The sequence below is a fragment of the Triturus cristatus genome, chromosome 4_1 (genome assembly GCF_964204655.1).
Source record: "Triturus cristatus chromosome 4_1, aTriCri1.1, whole genome shotgun sequence".
Lineage (NCBI taxonomy): Eukaryota > Metazoa > Chordata > Amphibia > Caudata > Salamandridae > Triturus > Triturus cristatus.
The window spans coordinates 1,254,645,385-1,254,665,925 of NC_140585.1; positions in this window are offsets into that span (position 1 = coordinate 1,254,645,385).

Sequence of the window (20,541 nt, forward strand, 5' to 3'; positions counted from 1 at the left end):
GTGGGAGACATTGGGGGATAGGAAGAGGTTTCGAAACAGTACACATGTATGCAGTTTGGACAGAATCATACTGAAGGAGGTTTGACATGAATGTGGATCTATGCCAGGGATGCCACTGGGCTTCCATGATGGAAGCCAGGTGCTCTTACCTGGACTGGGACTCTTCCTCTGTGTGAAGCCTGGGTCTCCTTCTCTCCAAGCCTTCCTTCATACTATGAGCAAATTGGGAACACAGCCTCTCTTCTTGGCACTACAGGATGCACACCTTTGCTTGAGATACACCCAGCAATAGGTCTACTTTCTAGAGGACAACTGTCTTCATTACTAATGCTCGGATGGAAAGGTCTCTGTCCGCCTTTCGCAGAGCTACTCTAGCAGCACATTCTTTTCTCATGGCTCCTTTGGCTGTGGGTCAGAGCTGCCTACTACATGGTTTCCTTTGCTCAAGATCACCAAGAAGACCCCTGCATTAGCAGCAATAAATCGATTTGCCCTGTACTTTTTCATGGCTCACTAGTGTGCCTCATGTTCTGTCTTTTATGAGCTCTGGGCTCAGGTGGCTGCCCTTTGCAATGTGGACCTGGTAATCATTATTAAGGTTGATGGGTTATAAGTAATGCAGCACCAAACAAGCAGTAGTTTAGCATCCCTATACCTCAGTTGGAAGCGCTACAAGTTATTGCTCATGAGATCCTTGAAGCTCTGGCAGGAAGGTGCCAACATGTTTGGGTCTCTGGGAAGAATCTTATGCAAAGCTATATGGCTAAGTCGCTTAATGACACTTCATTTAGGAGGCACACAAACTGTGCACGGGTGTCGCTTGACAGGAATATAATAAAATGTTCAGGTTTGTTGAGGATCTTTCCCTACAGGTTGTCTGAGCCTCCAAGAATGAGGGTTCTCTGGGCCCGGCCAGTGGGTGCTGGGATGGTTCCGTTGACAGGTCAGGTTCATTTCTTGACAGGAAAAATCCTTCCATGAAACAACAGATCCAGACTTATGGTGTGTTGTGATTTCAGACTGGTCATGTGCAGGCAGGTCCATGCAATATTAGGGTTCTGAATAGTGATGATTACGTGAAAGAAGCACAATGGCTGCTGGATCAAGACAGGTGCTAATGCAGACAACAGGAAAATCTAAACCATAGGTTCAAACTAAATTTCAACAGTAAATTGTAGCATGAGATAAGAAAAAACACATTAACTATGGAGAACTTAGCTTCCTACTAAAGATTTTATCTACCCCTCCACATACCTTTTAACATGTATGTACACATCCCTTGCTGACCGTCAGTATGCCCTGTTGTTTCGAGTAATCCTAACAAACGTTTGGGGGGTTGAATATCCCTAAATTATTAATGCTTCTATGTCTGGGATTATGATCTGTTAAAATTTCAGTATTCATCCTAGCCACTTTATGTTCAAACCGGGTTTGAGGGCTTCCCTGTTACAACATATCATATGCCTCTCAACTACTTTCTCAACGCTTCAAAACTCACTCCTTCAGCAGTCAGAAAAGGCTGTCCAGTGACATAACCCTCTACTAAAAGATTCAGTATGGAACAGTGTGCCACATGAACCCATAGTAAGGAAAATAGAGATGATGTGAAGACAGAGAGAGATTTGAGAGAAACCCTCTTCTCAATTACACAGCATTCAGCAGGACCCATCTTACTGCATTATGGTTATTCTCAAAGTCATTTAGTTGGGCTAGTCTTTATAAACTGCATTTCCTGCACTAAGCCTATTTCTTATCAAGGAAAGTAGACCTCGCAGCCTACTGCCAAGAGAGAATGAAGACATATCAGTTACAGTAAGTTAACTATGAACGAGGCAAAAAACCAAGAGAGCTAAAAGTAGCAAAGGCCAAGTAGTGTGTGAAATTGCATATTCTTTCCATCAAATTTCAAAAATTGAAAATTATGAAAAATTACATTAATGATGTGAAATGTGGTTTGGCAATATTTTGTTTGATTTCATTTGGGGGTACCTCATATAAAAAGGTCATGCAATATAACAGCAAGAGTTTGGTCCAAACAGAAAATATATTTAAGCAAGTCATTTCCTGCTCAAGCAAAAAATATGCAAAATGTTCTTTTGCTAAATTATGAGAGGGTAAATAAAATTTCACCCAGGCCAAATGGGGACATATTTTTACCAAAATTCATCTTGTTTGTTCCCAGAGTAAGGAACCAAAAAATGCGGGACTCACATGCCCTGAACTTTAGTCCTCACCTTGTTAATCCATGCAAGGACCAGACCGTTAATCTTATTAAGATCTTGGGTTTTGACTGAAGGATTGATTAAACCACGCATGTAAATCGCTATGGGATGAATTTGACAAGCATTGTTAATTTTAATTTATTTTTCTTTTCTCTCTTGGATTTTTTGCTGGTGTTTCTTGGGACCCAGTACCTACTGGCAGGTTGGTGTCACTTCTTCTTTGATCTTCTCCCACTGACTTTCTACTGGGTCTCTGTCTTCCTCTAGTTCTTGCAGGACTTGAAACTAGTTACTGGGGGTGACTGAGTATTCACTACGTTTCTGTGCATCTTTGAGGAGGGTGGGGTTATATCAGTGTTGTCCTTTTGTCGGTTCCATCCATGCTTTCATCAGCTTTATCCTGGACACGACAAGGTGATGATCCGACTCTACGTCAGCTCCCCTCATCAATCTCACATGCTTTAGGGACCTCCGGAACTTCTTGGAAATGCAGACATGACCAATCTGATTCTCTGTTGAAAGGTCTGGTGACACCCAAGTTGCCTTGCATATTCTTTTGTATGGGAATACACTATAGCCTATCACGAGACTGTTCAGGGCACAGATCTGTGAGCCTTTCAACATTCTCGTTCATATCGCCAAGGTTGCCCATGATTTCTTCGTACCCAGTATTGTCACATCCAATCTTGGCATTGAGGTCCCCCATCAGTATGGGAGGCCTCATGGCATTTTTATAGGATAGACTGGAGTCTGTTGTAAAATTATTCTATTTACTTTTCTTTGCTGTCATTTGTAGATGCATAGCTCTGGATAACATTCATGTTGATCCTCTTTTTCTTTGTATGGAGGGTCACTGTGATGATTCTGGGACCGTGGGCTTCTCATCCAATCAGAAAAACTGCTGAACAAGCATGTGCCACACACCACCAGACATACAGCCAGCTGACAAGGACTTGCCAATCGACTACAGCAGACCAATCAAGGACGAAATACAACAAGCCATCAAATATCTGAGAAATGGGAAGGCAACAGGACACAACAACATTACTGCAAAGGCACTGCAGGCAGGCACTGAAGCATCAGTAGACATGCTCTACCCCATGTTTGGAAGGATGTGGGAAGAGGAAAAGGTGCCGTCAGACAGGAAGGAGGAATAAGTCATCAAGACCCCAAATAAGGTGATCTGAGTAACTGCGCAAACTACAGAGGGATAACTCTTCTATCAACCCCAGGCAAAGTGTTCAAAAGAGTCATCCTGAACAAAATGAATGAACAAGCCGACAGTCAGGTGCGAAAACAGCAATCTGGCTTCCGCAAAGATAGATCCCGTACAAATCAGATTGCCACACTGTGCATCACCATTGAGCAGTCGATGGGACGGAACCCCTCGTCTATGCCAAGTTCATCAACTATGAGAAGGCATTAAACAGCGTGGACAGAGAGAACTTTTGGAAGCTCCTCTGCCACTATGGTGTGCCAGATAAACTCATAAGAATCATCAGGAACTCTTACAAGGGAAGGACCTGAAAGATAGTCTATGGAAAACAACTAACGGAAGCCTTCCAAGTGAGGACCGGAGTATGACAGGGTTGCTTACCCTCCCCTTTTCTCTTCCTGCTGGCCATAGACTGGATCATAAAGACATCCACAGCAAGGAGAAGAAATGGGATACAGTGGATACCTTGGAAAAACTCTGCAACCTGGACTTTGCAGACAATCTGGCCCTACCTGCAGATGCAAGAGAAGATGGACAAAGTGGTAGCCACATCAGTACAACTTGGCCTCAACATTCACAGGGGAAAAACCAAGATCCTGAAGGCTAGCTCGGCCAGCACAACTGCAGTCACTCATGCAGGCAATGCTCTGGTAGAGGTTTGAGGCCTTCAGCTACCTGGGCAATGTCATAGACAAGCACGGCGGCACGGACGCCGAGGTCAAGGCAAGATACAGCAAATCAAGGGCTGTCTTCATTCAGCTAAAGCATATTTAGCGCTCCAAGGCCCTAATGCTGCAGATCAGGGTTTTTAATACCAACATAAAATCAGACCTTCTAATAGCAGCAGAAACTTGCAGGACAACAGTGACCACCACCAACAAAGTCCAGATCTCCATCAATGCCTGTCTGAGGAAAATCCTCCAAATATGCTGGCCAAATACCATCAGCAAGAATGACCTATGGCAGAACACGTTACAACTCCCTGCTCACGAAGAAACCATGAAAAGACGCTGGGCTGGATAGGTCATACCCTCTACAAGCCCACATCAAACATGACCAGGCAAGTCCTGACCTGGAACCCTCAGGGGAAATGGAAAAGAGGAAGGCCAAGAAACAGCTGGCGCTAAGGCCTTGAGGTTGATTGCACGGAGACGAGTTACACCAGGAGTCAGATTGAAAGAAAAAACCAGGACAGAGGTGGCTGCAGCGTCATGGTTGATGGCCTACTATACCCATGAAGGGGTAATAGGGGTAAGTACGTTTATTTCATTTTCTGGCTGAAACGGTGAGAACATTTCTCCGGATACTTGCCAAGTGTCTCTATGGCATTTTTGTAACAACTTAACTCAGATCAATACTTTATCATTACACTACAGTAAACCATCTTCTTTAAGTGGTAAAGAAAGCAAACCTTACACATTTCAGTTTACACTGCATGGAATAGAACAGAAAGCAAGTCATATGGCTGATTCAGCCCCCTCCACACTAGCCTCTTAGAAGTCAAAGTGGAACCTCCAGTGTTTATGCCTCCAGTGATGAAAGGGGAACAGGTCTTTATTGTAAAGTATTAAATGAAGAAGACAGGCTGAAGAGGTAAAGTACAAAGTAATTTTTATTCAGTCAAGCACTCTCCAGAACTCAAGCAACTGTCAAATGCCTGGACATTCTAAGGCAGGCTCTTTTGGATTGTTCAATTTATAACCCAGGAAAAGTTGTGATGGAACATACCATTGTCATAAGGAATTATACAAATGTTATCATTATATATTTATAGACTATGTGGCATACTGTTTTATAACTTTAACTAATTACAACACATATTCCTTCCTTAATAAGTGGGATACTTAAGTAAAATCACAAAACAGGAAAATCATTAATTACCATCATGTTTACCTAGTTTGTCTGACTGCACCACATTGCGGTACACTTTGGTTATTTGACGAACAGGGTAGTATTTGTTTTGCTTTTGGTGCTCTTTTGTATTGTTCCTACTTGTACCCAATCATCTAATTTCCAATGTTGTATTTTCACTCCATGTTAGTTATCATACCATTTTTTGTATTTGATTTGATATCGGCGTACTTTCTCATGAACTTTGGAATCATCTATACTCACCCGTTTTTCCCCACCCAACCAAAAAGGGTTCAGTTTGGTGACACGTTTCCCTACCTTTAATAAATACAAATGGTGAAACAAGTGTGATGAGATTAGGTGAAGTGTGGTATGACCACATACAATCACATAAGGATTTTTTTTTACATCCTGACCATGGACTATAGCTTACTGAATATGTTCCATAATCATATGATTCGTCTCAATCTATTTGCTTTGGGCAGTACTAGGCAGTTTCCTCATGTTTTAAATTAAGTGTTTGTAGTAAATCTTTCATTTCATGGGATGTAAACCATTGTTCGTAACGATAGTGGAAGGTATGTACACCTTCTCTACAAAAAGCATCTTTTAGAAATTCAATCAATATGGTAGTTGTAGAACGATGAACTAACTTCGAAATGTCTAATGAGAGGTATAATCTATCAATGCTAACACACACATCTTTGTGATGAGGAGTCTTAACTGTGCAAAAAGAACTATTGATGGACAGAATGCAGAACAATGTCATACATTCACCCCAGTACAGAGATCTGGGCCTAAATCCATAGTTTTTTTGCTCACCATGCCATTCCAGTTTGGACCCAGCCATATGCAAATCAGTCTTGACCCTGTGCCCCATGGGAACAGTCCAGCCCGAACTGCCAGGCCAGGTCCTCCCTGGACTGGAAACAAGCATCCTAGGACCGGTTTCGGGGTTTCACCCCTCTTCAGCCAGGATAGCTTGATTCCAGTGGCATGGAGAGCACGGGACTCACGTCTGAGCATACCCGTCCCACTCGGGGTGACAAATGCAAAAAGAACTGTTGATGGACAGAATGCAGAACAATGTCATACATTCACCCCAGTACAGAGATCTGGGCCTAAATTAGTCTAATGAGTCTTAACTGTGCGCCTGGAAAAGTGGTAGTGTGTTATCTTTGCCCATGGATGACTGTGCCATAACGTGCATGTGTTAGTACATGCCGATGTTTGGGCAATTTTAAAAGGGGCGCATGCTCCAAATTCGAAATAACATATTAAGGCTTTACCCGCATGCTTCCCTTCATGGCGTGGCTCAAAGTAAGGGTTCGGCAGTATACGGAAGTAATTACCTTCTTTCTCTGGTATAATGCCGCTTCCTTAGTGGGGCATCGCTTTCTTACTAAAACACGTGACAGGTCAAAATATAGACACTCTACTGGCTAGTTTCAAAGCCAAATGTATTCTCAAACTTGGTACCACTGATAATGGTCTTAACGAACTTTCAGAAATACTGCACTGCTTTTAATTTGGGTCCGCCTTTGTATAGGCCACACAAACTTTAGAAACACTGTAACACTGACCACTTCATGTCATTGGGAAGACAAGTTCATCTTAGCATTCCCCCGGCCGATGCCACGCTGGAAATTAATCCGCGATGCCACACTAGAAATTAATCTGTTGTTTCAAGTTCCTTGACTAGCATACACGTAACCATAGTAACTGCAAAGGAAGTCAGGCATCTCCCTTAGTCGGCTAACGTCCCGCCTACATCACACGTATGCGTCTCGACGCAACTTTTACATCAAAAAAGCCGATCACGTGACGTAGATGAAAACAAGGAATACGCGAGTCAGACGCCTCCGGAAGTGGCCGCTGAATCACAATGCGAGTTCCAAAGTAAGAAAGCGATGCCCCACTAAGGAAGCGGCGTTATACCAGAGAAAGAAGGTAATTACTTCCGTATACCGCCGAACCCTTACTTTCAGCCACGCCATGAAGGGAAGCATGCGGGTAAAGCCTTAATATGTTATTTCCAAATTTGAGCATGCGCCCCTTTTAAAATCGCCCAAGCATCGGCATGTACTAACACACGCACATTATGGCACAGTCATCCATGGGAAAAGATAACACACTACCACTTTTCCTGGTGAACAGTTACGACTCCTCATCACGAAGATGTGTGTGTGTCTAATAAACCACCACTCATTTGACAAAACTCTCTCCATTTCCTTGATAAGCTACACAAAGCGAATAATGAGCCATACAACAGATATATGACTGATCTGCTATGCATCAGGTATGACAATTCCTGGTGTTTATAAAACCCTACACTGCAGTTAGAATTTAGAACAAGGCACTAATACACTTTCATTCTTTTTATAAATCACAGCATCCTACCCTCCAAAAACCCCCAGCCCTGAGAAAGACCTTCTTTGAAACTTCACGGTCCCCCGCACAAAGGTCGAAATGCGTTGGCACACTTTCCATCCTCCTACTGAGGCCAGGAGCCTTTCTGTCTCAATTTTGAAATCAAACTGAAATCAAGGTTATATAAACTGAGGTTACAACCAAAGCAAGACGGTTTCCCTCCTATTGACAAATAACATCTTGAGACCTGCTCCGTTCTCTCAACTATTTGGACCGACAATTGAACAGTACTAAGGATAGTTAGGTCTCACTTATCCTGGTACATGTATTAAAAGTAGGACACAACACATTTTTACCACTGTTGCACATGTAAATACTTGTCACTATTTTTGGACTTTATAATTTGCTATTTCTTTGATTCTCTGTATTTTTGCACGGTATAAAAAAGTTTGCATGCATTATACAATAGTTTGCATGTATAACACACAAGCATACATTTGTACAGTATGATATGATCATGTCATTTTGTGTATGTGACTTTAGAAAAAAAACAAAACGAAAAATTGAAGTAAATTACGTTTTGATGAATACATAAGACTTTGTTTGTTTGAATTTTATTGCACATGTTATGAAAAGGTTTTGCATGTCTTCTCTCCAGTAAAAGTGTATTTTGAAACCATTCCAGCTCACATTGAGAGTAGATACGAAGGTAAAGAACGTAGACCCTCGTTATTAAAAATTGAAACGATCTATGGTCCAAGAGGAACCCTTTCTTTGCAATATTTAATTAATTATTTCGCACCACTCATACTTTTGTAGGGTGTCAGAGCACTTTACATCGCACACACACTAACTACACGGAGACAATCAATCATAGGTGTGTAAATCAGTGTACATGAAATGTTATGTAAGACAACGGACTACAAGGTGGAGTCACGTCATCCATACTGGCAGACATAATAGTTTGAGAGTGCTTGGTCTGGAAAAGCACAAACTTAGGGGCTTATTTATAAGCCCTTGTGTCACTTTTACGCCAACCGTTCGTCACTTTTTGTGACGCTCCGGCAGCGTAAAAAATGCACCATGTTATGCTCTATTTACAAAGTGATGCATCTAGGCAGATGCGTCACTTTGTAAAACCTTGCAACACTTTATACCTATGCCAGGTATAATGTATGCAGGGTGGGCGTTCCCCTGTAAAAATCCTCGTAAAAGTGGCGCATTGAAATCTATGTGATTTCAGTGGGCCACTTCTAGGACGCCATTGCGTCAATATCTTACGCCTGCCTCACAGCAGGTATAAGACTGAAGCAGGCCCTTTCACATGGAGCTTTCCCCATGTGAAAGGATACATTGCTGGAGTTGCGTCTGTTTTCAGACACACCCCAGCAATGTGTCAGTTTTGCGCCGACAGATAAGTCAGAAATACTGACGTATCTGTCATTCCTTGCAACATGATGCGTCATACAGTAAATATGACGCATCAATGGTGTCGCAAGGAGGGCGCACTGAGAAGAGTTGCATCGCTTCTTTCATGCAACGATGCAACACTTCTTATAAATGAGGCTCTTAGAATAAAAAAAAACATGGTTGGCAGTTGTTTTTAATAATAAGAATTGATTTTTACCCCCTGATGAACCCACTTTGAAACATTATGATAATGAAAGACTGGGGAAAAATCATAACGCTCCAGCCTATATCTTGAAGTTTTCTTGCAGTTCTTTGATGACAGTTCATAGCTCACCGTACTACATTAGGATTCTAACTTATAAACTGCAAGTAACAAACTGATCTCTGTGACAAAAGCAGTAAACTACTGACCAATTTACATTACATGCACGTTGTGATCCGCATGGTGCAAGTTCTTTGCATCAGGCCTCTGTGTTACCTCCGGATGAGTAAAAACGTCCACAAGACAAAACTCCGACCTTTCTCTCTCTCCAGAAAGAACATTAATCACTGGAGTTACTTTGACATTTTTATTGTTGGCTGAAAATTACTGGAGGCAAAACGCAAAGAAACGGATGCTTTTAAAACAATAGTATTCGGCGCCCCCCACCGGCAGTCAGCACCCGGTGCGATGGCACCATTCGCCCTGCTCTTAAACACCGCCCATAATGTTCAGACATGGTCTTCAATAGAGGAACCATAAACCAATATGTCATCCTGACAACATAAAGCACTGGTTGCATCCCTTAACACCTGATATATTATTTTCTGAAAGACTGCAGCTGTAGATGTGAGTCCAAAAGGCATTCTTAAAAACATAAAGGCTCCCATCGGTGTAATAAATGCCGTTAAAGGTCTGGACTCAGGGTGGAGATCTACTTGATGGTAAGCCAAGAATAGATCAATGACACTAAAGTATTTTGTGCCCCTCATAGTACTTATCATCTTGTTCACGTGTGGAAGTGGGTGTCTTTCTACCCCTATGTTCTCATTTAGGCTATGAAAATACACACATAAGTGAATTCCTTCCCCGTTAGCTTTAGATGCGAAGACTATGGGAGCTAACCATTCAGAAGATTCTATAAGCTGTATAATTTCCCATTTTGCACAATTTGCTAGATTCTTTCTCCTGAGGTTCTTTCTTCATATGAGGTACATTTGTGTACTACTGGTCTGACTCCCTCTTTCAATTTGATCTTACGTTGGTAATCAGGTATTTGTTCAAGTTTGTCAGAAAATAAATCAGGATATTCCTTACATATATCCATCTCACCTATAGCTCTGTCTACCAGGAGCACTTTTTCCTTATTATTAAGATCAAGAATTATTCCCACTTCTTTTTGATGTTGCCATCCTAATAAGTTTGTACCTTTTTCAACTACATTTATTTTACCAACCGTGGATCTACCTTTAAATCATACCTTCATTTTTATCATGCCCACTAGCGGCATAGGTTCTTTCGTATACCCCTCTGGGGAGATGTCAGGCTTCTCTAGAGTTATACTCTTACTTCCCAAAACGTTCTCAAAATCTGCCTGGTTTAACAAGGTAATATGGGGAACATGAATCAGCAAACATCAGTACTGGATTATTATTGAAATACACCCTGTACTTGGGATAATTAGGTTTCATCTTGTTTTCTGTATCGCTAACTTGGAAGACTTACTTTTACTCATGTGGTTTATTACTTGTAATAACTGTAACTTGAGCATTTTCCCCATCCCTGAAGACTTTGAAAAAATGCCCCCTTCTATTACACTTCGTGCAAGTAACATTCCTGGCTGGGCACAGTAAATCATTTGCTAAATGGTTATTGCTACCACATATGAAACATTTCAACTTGTTATCCTCTTTCATTACTCTATTCGTACTTACATCCTTATTCTTTAGTTTACAAATTTCATTGTATGATCTGCTTTCTTGACAATGGCTACTACATCACTAGGAGTTTTAATTTCCTTAATACAGTTAGATGTATGTTCTATAGATTGTGCTATATCAATGGCATCTCTTAATACAGGGTTTTTTGCCAAAATCCTTTCTTGAATGCGAGAAGTATTTGTACATTTTACTAAATGGTCTCTTATTAGAGAATCTGTGAGATGAACAAAATCACAGAACTTTGTTAACCCTTTCAACGCTGCAACATAATTAGATTCCTGTTTGCCTTGCACCTGGCTGAAGAATTTAAGCCGTTCTAGAACTACATTTACTTTTTCCCCAAAATGAGATTCCAGCTTTAAAAGAGTTATTCTTTAAACATCTAAAATCTTTCTGTACATCTTCTCCTTCCCCCTTTGGTTCCGGAAGTGTTTCATAAATGTTACATCATGTACACCTAAATTATGCAGGAGTAACTAGTGCTCTCAGATATGACTCGAAAACTTTTATCTAATCTTTCCAATGAATATCAGGTTCACCTATATCATTAAAAAAAGAAGGACGTTGGTTAATATTTGCAGCGGCCTTAATAGTTGTCCTAATGTAAGAAAACTCTTATTCCAACTTAAATGTGAACCAACATACTCATATGTAATCAGAATTCCGAAAACTTAGATTGATATAATGTAATACACATATTGCAACTACCCAAAGTTCAATAAATGCAAGGTACTAAAATCATATAATTGCAGCAGTGTATTTTACTATATGATTTCACCTGAATTTCATATAGTACCTCTGGAAGCATTATAAACTACACAAAATCAAAAATACCAGGAAATGTCGTTCTTAATACCAACATTAAATGCCTAAATAACGCCGTATTGATGTGTGTTGTGATTTACTATATGATTTCACCTGAATTTTATTTAGTACCTCTGGAATCATTATAAACTACACAAAATCGAAAATACCAGGAAACCTAGTTCTTAATACCATAAGTTATATGCCTAAATAACGTATTGAGGTGTGTGTGTCACCGGGTACAAAAATCAAGAAGACACGCTTGATGCTGGATGGTGTGTTTGTCATCATGCACGAATACATAGATTACTAATTTATTGTTTTAAAGGAGTGTGTCACCGTGTAAATAATCTGCAGCAGAAACATCATGGAGTACGATAGAAAGACAAACACCAAAACTAGAAAAGTTACCACCCTCCAACAGGAATACAGTCCAACAACGAAACCAGAAATCCAGAGGTTTTGCCCCGCAGCAACACTGTGAACACTGAGGGTTGCTGCAGCCAACAAGCGCAGCCTCGAGTGTACGTCTCACAAGAACGGTTTATGACAAACCACAAAGCTGCGGGATCCAATACCACTACTATGGAGTTGCTGGCCCACAAGAATTGATCTCAACGCTTCTCCTGTGATTTGCAGGAGTATCCAATGCCGGAAGAACAGGTCTCTAGTTGGTGGGCCCCACATTATTGGAAGGCTCCACCTGTACCTCGGTCCACCGGCTCTGAAGTAGCTGGTCCGCTGCCAAAATAAGCTGGTTCGCTGCCGTAGATCACACGTGTATAGAAACGAAACCACGCAGAGTGCTGCTTCTCAGGGAATCTAATTGATGAGAGACACTGCAGGCAGAGGAAAAATAACAATGAGAGAGCACACAAGAAAGGCTCCTCCTGTTACATAGCCCACCAGCTCTGAAGTTGCTGGTCCTTCATCAAATCAGCTGGTTGCGCTGCAAGAGAATACTTGCAAATTGCAGAGAAGCCACACAGAGCTCTTCTCCTCATGGGATCCAATATGATGAGAGACGCTGCAGGTTGAAGAAATGTATCAAGAAGAGAGCACACACAAAGGGGCGATGGTGGAACTGTCCCCTGCGCAGCTCCAGATTGTTGCCAATATTGTAAACATACCATTGTCATAAGGAATTATACACATGTTATCATATATTTATATACTATGTGGCATACTGTTATATAATTTCAATTACAAGTGTTCATACGAGGAACAGTGCTGTACAACGTATTTTTATTTTGTTGATAGGATTTGCACAGTATTTACAAGAGATGTGGATTTTTATGAATTGTATTATTATGATGATTATCATTAAGAGAGAGTATTTTGAGGTGGATCTTTTGATTAAGAGGACGCCAGCTGAGGGTTTGTCATGCTTGAGAACAAGATTGAATTCCCCAAGGCCTTTCGCAAGTCATATTACTAAGTTGTAAAGCTTTTGCAGCATGGAGATAGATTTATGCAGAAGGCCATGGTAAAGGGAAATTGAGTAATCAGAGTGGGGAAGGATGCAGGAAACGATACATTAACACACAATAGTGAGGCAAGTATGTAATCTCTCTCTATATATAATATACAAACTAACTCACTAGCTCATTGACCAAAGTAAAAGATGGATGAAAAGTAGGGCTCCTGGTACTTTCCTGACAGTGTCACTCTCCTACTACCACACTATTCATGTACACACATGTACATGAGTAGTCAGTAGCTTAAAAGACCGTGATCCTCTAGAGGCACTCGCCAGGGGTTCCCACTCTCACCTCTACTATTTGCCCTCAGTATCGAACCCCTGGCGATGGCTATCAGGGCAGCCCCAGAGATTCAAGGAATCCCTTTCAGTGGTACCTCACATAAAATATCACTTTTTGCAGACGATGTACTTCTATCCCTCACTGACCCGCATAGCTCCCTGCCTCACCTTCAATTAGAGCTAGCGAGATTTGAAGAGGTTACGGGTTTCAGGATTAACTTCAGCAAATCATACATCCTTAACCTTACACTTCCAGAACCGGAGGCCCGGATTTTACAGCACCACACTCCGCTTCACTGGACTTCAAGGTCACGCCAATACTTGGGGATCCAGTTGACGCCACGCGTAGAGGGGCTCTTCTGTGCTAACTTTCCACCCGCCCTCAGCCGTATTCAAACTGACCTCAAGAGGTGGAAACCTCTTTTTCTCTCCTGGCTGGGCCGCACCCACGCTATCAAAATGACACTTCTCCCCAAGCTTTTATACCTCTTCCAGGCCCTTGCCATAGAACTCGAAAAAGATTTTCTCCCGAAAGTTAAATCCCTAATGCTACAATACATCTGGCAAGGTGGTCAAGCCCGTTTCTCCTTTTCAATACTGCGTCGCCCACGTACAGAGGGCGGAGTGGGCATGCCAGACGTCGGCCTCTATTACAAAGCGGCCCAACTACGAGTAGTGACGGAATGGTCCAAACGAGAGTCTAAGAAACACTGGCTCCACATGGACTGCTCCATAGCGGGCAGAACCATATGGGACCTTATATGGCACCCCAAGAAGGAGAGACCCCAGAATGCCTACATCAGCACTCCTACCCACACTACCTTGAAAGTATGGAACTCCATATCCGGAAATGAGCAATTGGCCTCATTCCCCTCACCGTACAGTCCCCTCCACTTTAACCCGGCTTTCCCTCCAGCGCTACACGAAGGCCCCTTTGTTGCCTAGAGTTAGGGGGGTATCTAGCACGGACGCATCTTTTCCACAACGCAGACCCCCTCACCGTTGACAACTGCAGACGAGACTACGGCTTAGAGAACTCTGAACACTTCCACTATATCCAACTGATACATTGGGCCCATACCCCCCATATACGGGAGGCTGCCACACGTTCCCTCACAAAATTTGAGAGCTTTGTCTTAAATGCGGAATCTATGAAAGGGGTGATATCATTCCTATACATTTATCTGCTTAACACCGCACACTCCCCCCACCCCATCCACGATATATGAACATGTGGGAAGACATACTTCAGCGAGACATTACGGACGGGGAATGGTCTAGGTTGCGGTCTGATATCAGGAAATGTAATCAATCCACAGAGCTACGCGAAGCCCATCTCAAAACTATGATGGACTGGTACCTATACCCTGCTAAACTTAAGAAGATCTTTCCAAACACTTCCGATAGATGCTGGAGGGGCTGTGGTCTTCTAGGTGACTTCAGACACATATGGTGGGACTGTCCTACTATACGCCCCTTCTAGGAAGAAATGTTAGCACACATTAAAGACATGTTAGGCTATCCCATCCCGACCACTTTAGCGGAGTGCCTTCTGGGTCTTCGAGATCCAGCACTTGAACACCAAACTAAAGCTGATAAAGCCATCATGTGGATGTGTATAGGAGCAGCCAAAGTGACCATAGCAGCTGCTTGGAAGAGGCGAGAGGCCCCGGCGGTCTCCCTCTGGCATTCCCGACTCTGGAAACTACTCAGCCTCGAAAGAATGTCTGACATTTTCAGGGACGGCTATAAAACCTTCGAGTACAGCTGGGGACCGCTGGTTACATTTCTCTCATGAGGGCTACCCCTGGCTGTCTGTCCTCCTACGTTTGGAGCCATGAACCTCTTTAAATTTTAATATACCCATGACTGATCCATTAGGAGCACAATAGGAAACCCAAGCCGCCACCATCGATTCGTGGGTGGGGGGAGGAGGGGACTTTTTTTTTTTTTTTTGCTTTAGGGGGTTTTTGTGAGGGGAGTTTGTGTTACTTGGAATTCTTCCTTCCCGTTGGAAGGGAATTGCTACACACTGTCGCAAAAGAAAGACGGGCCGTGCTAATAGTTCCTGTAGCTCATAAACGGTGGGACTTGGTCCGAGCCTCTCCACTGTTAGAAGCTGTACCTCCCTTTTCGAGATACCTTGCGAGAAGAGGCTGGGACATGTGCCTGTGTTATATAACGGCTCAGACCGTTCACTAATGTCTTACAGTAGCAGCTCACTGCGTTGAGCGGTGTGTAGCGATACATTGTGAGTTCATGCAAAATATCAATAAAAAGAAGCTTGACAGAAAGGACCGTGATCCACACTGATGCCCAAAACCTCCAACTACAATAATCCTCTCCCAGCCAAATTAAAAGTAGAATGGAGGTTCAAAAAGCATGTGCATAGCTGGCCTCTTTGCCTCGCCGTCCTGCTCCACATAGGCAAGAGGAAAAACATGGTTTAAAAATGTGATTGACTTGACTATTTCACAATATTAGGGGTTAGATATGATATGACATTATTGAGGAATAAACAAACTGTTTTTTATAAAGCACAATGTATGCTGCATGACTGTGAAAGTTGAAATACAGTTTATGAAGGCAGCAATACAGGTAAGACTTAAGTGCTTTCCTGAATGCATTATTGTTTCTGAATTTGTTTTAGCTGGAGCGGAATGGAGGAGGTGCAATTACTAAAAAAAAAAAAAAGAAAAACAACCGTTCATGTATGTTAAAAACGTGTAACAGTTAACATGAGTAAGGCACAAGAGTGAAAAGAGTGATTAAGAATGTATCTTATTAGTTTGCTGTAGAGTATATCAGGATCTGGTGAATACCAAGCTCTGTGGATAAAAAAAGTCTTGTACTGACTACGATGAGGAACTGCAAGCTAGTGCAGCTTATTTCTTGCTGCAGATATTCGGTCTGTTTTTCCGTAGCTATTAGAATGGTTTGAATCATTCCTCATCGGCAGGTCACAGAGCATAAAAACTGATGATTGTTTCTTTTTTTTTTATTGTACCTTTTTAGGTCTCGGCTAGCGAAGGCTGCGCTTGCGCAGTCTCGCTCGCGAGATTTAATGACTTGGAGAAGAGGGGCTTAAACCCGCCCCTCTTCTCCATTGGCTGGCCTCCTAAATGCTGGCCAGCCATTGGAGAAGAGGCTTGTCTCGCAAAACAAGCCCCGTCCTGTTCGGATTCGGGGGCGTGTTTTTTCGTTACTTTTCGCTGGCCGTGTTTTTCTCTCCTCCAGCCAATGGCAAGAGGAGAGAAAAAGAAAAACACGCCCCCCGAATCCAAAAATGCCGCTGCCTTTCTCCGAGGCATTTCTGCTTCACCTCGGAGAAAGGCAGTGGTGTGCTTGTTTATCTTGTATAAAAGCCCTTCCATGGAGTGTGGGGTTGGAGGGCGTTAAACACAATCAAGGGATAACGGATCCCACCCCCGAGCGACCGTTCAGTCATGCATGCTTATGGGTCTGCTACTTATCACGCAACTGAGTGGCAGAAAACTCACGTATTAAAAATACCAGTAACAGACGCCCTTCCTTTGACGGAGAAGCCGTGGGTGGGCCTGGCCCTCCTCTTGACCCCCTCCGCACCCCTAAGAATCGGGACTGGTGTCTATGGGGCTGGAGCTCCCTCTGAACACACTATATTCAATGTGGCAACGTACCATATTGCCACTCCCACATATAGAGAAAGTTCTCCATGGCGGTGCTGTGACCGCTTCGCTCCTTCATCATGCAGAAGCGCTGGTGAGCCGCAGCCATGCTACTGGGATCCTTGTGTTCCAAGAGTGATGGGTGGGGGTATGGCGCATTCAGAGGTGCTTCGCACAAAGAGATAGGTAGTAAATTACTGCGCGCTCTCGCTGAACTGTTAAATGCTGCACGGTAGCCAGCTACCTCTGTACTACGGGCACCCAAAAGGGACAGTGCGTGGGAGCGTGGCTTCAAGCAGGGTAGCGATGTGTGGACCACAAACACATATCCCATTACAATTTGTGAGGCAAAATATGAAAGCATCGCCGGTCCTCAGTGTGTGCATGATTCGCAATGGTCTGTTGCATAGTCACTCAAGTCGAATTAGTTTTCGTTATCAGACTTTTAGACAAGCGAGTGCGAGTTCCGGAGCAGCCTGCGCAAAGTGCGCGCCCCGCTGTGTGCTGCCGCCACAGGAGCCACTTCGCATCCCTTCTGGTTCCTGCAGCAACTGCCTAAAGTCAAGCAAACAGCTGTATGTTCCAGGATCCCCTATTGTGTGGACGCGTTTTGTTTCAATAAATGATGTCCAGCCACGCACGGATTGGCCCAGCGTCGCAGGTTGACAAGCGGCTGCCTTACAGCAATGGCGAGCACTTGTGTTTATCGATATTCCTTTTTGTTTACTAAAGAGCGATTGTTCAGTGCCCCATCTACGGACAAACCCAGTCCATCTAGCTGTTAATTTACTTGTAGTCTGCTAATTTTGCCCTGGTTTGTACGATAGAGGCTCCGTTTTAAGAAGCGGAACGCAAGAATGGATAGCCCCGTGACATATCTAGTCGGATGTGGTGACCCACACGCCCGGTCAGTCTTTTGAATCACATCGCCGAAACTCAGACCGCGGACGTTCTATCCCGAAGCAGCTTCGACCTGAGGAGACATTCTGTATGGGTAAGCCTAACTCTACTTGGCGCTTTTGCTTCCATAATTGCAGCAATACATTTTTGAGTCTGTTTCACTTACATCTACATTACAGGTCCCAGCATCTAATGCAAGGGTCCCTGTGCTGATCCCTGCTGCACACCAGGCCGAGGCATGACTAAAGGGGTCGGCAGCCGAGGCCGCAGGAGGAGAGCTGTCTTATCCAAATCCAAAGCTCAGCAATTTGAACAGAGCGGGCCTTGGCTAAGACGGTGCCCTGGGCGGGAGACATTTGGCGCCCATGCTGACGTAGTGAATTAAATGCGGCAGCAGGGGGTCCCTTTTGTGTCCACTGGTCAGTCACTGGATGAGCAGGGACTGGCCCCTGAAGGTAAACATTCCCGGGCCTCCCCCAGTTCACCTCAATCACTGATAGATCAGCTGCCTGGGGCGTATGATGGTTTTGTTGATATGTGTCAGCAGGGGTCAGAGGGTGAAGGGACAGAAAGGGAGGGTGCTAAAGAGGTGTTAAGACATCCACGCTGTGTGATAATGAAGGACAAAAAACACTTTTAACTCGCAACTCAGAAACGAGCAGGCAGGGACAACGACAAGCCTGGAGCAAAACAATAAGGGCACCGCTTTTGACATACCTTAATGCACACAGCTCGCGCGCCCCTCAGAATTTTGTTGCCCTGGGACTTGGCCCAACTCGCCCATGCTCGCCCTGTTTGTACATAAGAAGGTTTAGCTACTAGCTCCATATCAGGCCTCCTTGTTTCTGCTCTGGGCTTTTACTTACTAAATCATTACATTCTGAGAGTTAGTACCAACCAATGGAATTGAGAGTTGTCCTTAACCAATCGAACCAAAGCACCTGACAACAATGACCTGTAAAAGAAAACCCCCGGACCCAGTAACATGGAGGTGTCTGGTAACCTTACACATACCACTATCAGAGCAACGGGAACAGCAGACAAATGGAAGTCCAGCCAAAATGGCTGCCAGGTTTTCTTAGAGCAATTGGACCATCTTGATAGCTGCTGACCAGCAGTGGGGTTAGTTAAGGGTACATTCACCAAGACGAGGAGGGATTTATATGGGAGAGGTCTGACAGGTACATATCCTTCCAATGTGGAGCAACCAGGGAGCACCAGTGGCGCTCACTTCCGTCACCCATACTGGCACCCCACACAACAATGTGAGGAGGTTTTTAGGTCTCAGCTAGCGAAGGCTGCGCTTGCGCAGTCTCGCTCGCGAGATTTAATGACTTGGAAAAGAGGGGCTTGAACCCGCCCCTCTTCTCTCCTCTTCTCCATTGGCTGGCCTCTTAAATGCTGGCCAGCCATTGGAGAAGAGGCTTGTCTCGCAAAACAAGCCCCGTCCTTTTCGGATTCGGGGGCGTGTTTTTTTGTTACTTTTCTCTGGGCGTGTTTTTTTCTCCTCCAGCCAATGGCAAGAGGAGAGAAAAAGAAAAACACGCCCCCGAATCCGAAACCGCCGCTGCGTTTCTCCGAGGCATTTCTGCTTCACCTCGGAGAAAGGCGGTGGTGTGCTTGTTTGCAGCCTCCTGTCTCGTTCTCACAGCGGATAGCTCACTTCCTTGCAAGTTTCAAGAGCACAGGTAAAGTACAGTGTACTTACGCTTGCCTTGTTATACCCTGTTTCTGAGAGCTTTTTAAAAGTAATTGTTTACATGCTTTAGCCCGTGGCTGCTTCCGCCTCGTTTTCATTCCACTTCATGTTATATTCACTTTATAAGCTCTCCCCCCTCCTCCTAGCACACACAGCCCTTGCAGCAGTCGTCTTTTGGCCCATCGGCAGGAGCCGTCTGCTGCTTCAGCGCAGGCCTGCTCGGAGGGGACCAGGTCAGCAGACATATGGCAGGCACCGCATGCACACACTCACACCACCACAGCGGCACGTGCCTCTCCCCCGGTACCAGCGCCCCGATCCTGAACTGCAGCAGAGCCCGCAGCCCCCGGTGCTTACCTGGGCTGCTGAAGCACTCCATGCCCTTGGGGTGCAAGGGGAGGTGCAGCCTTGCTCTTCGTTCTGGGGCCCAGACCGTAGCCTCTTTCCCGGGGCTCTGTCCGTGTCTGTGCAGAGGTTGCTTGTCTGTTTAGCACTGTGTGCCTTTCTGTGTGCTGGGGCTCTGGGACGGGTTGTGCCTGTGTGGCCCCTCTACCGGTCTGTGTGCAGGCACAGTGCCTGGTATGGCACGTCTCCTCCCGGCCTCTGTCTCTGCCGAGGTATGCTCTTGCAGCCTTGCCAAAGAAGCCGCTCTGCAGGCTGATCTCTCAACACGCTCCTCAGCCTCTTGCCACTGCTGCTATCACACAACCTCCTATAAACTATTATGAATATTTCACAGT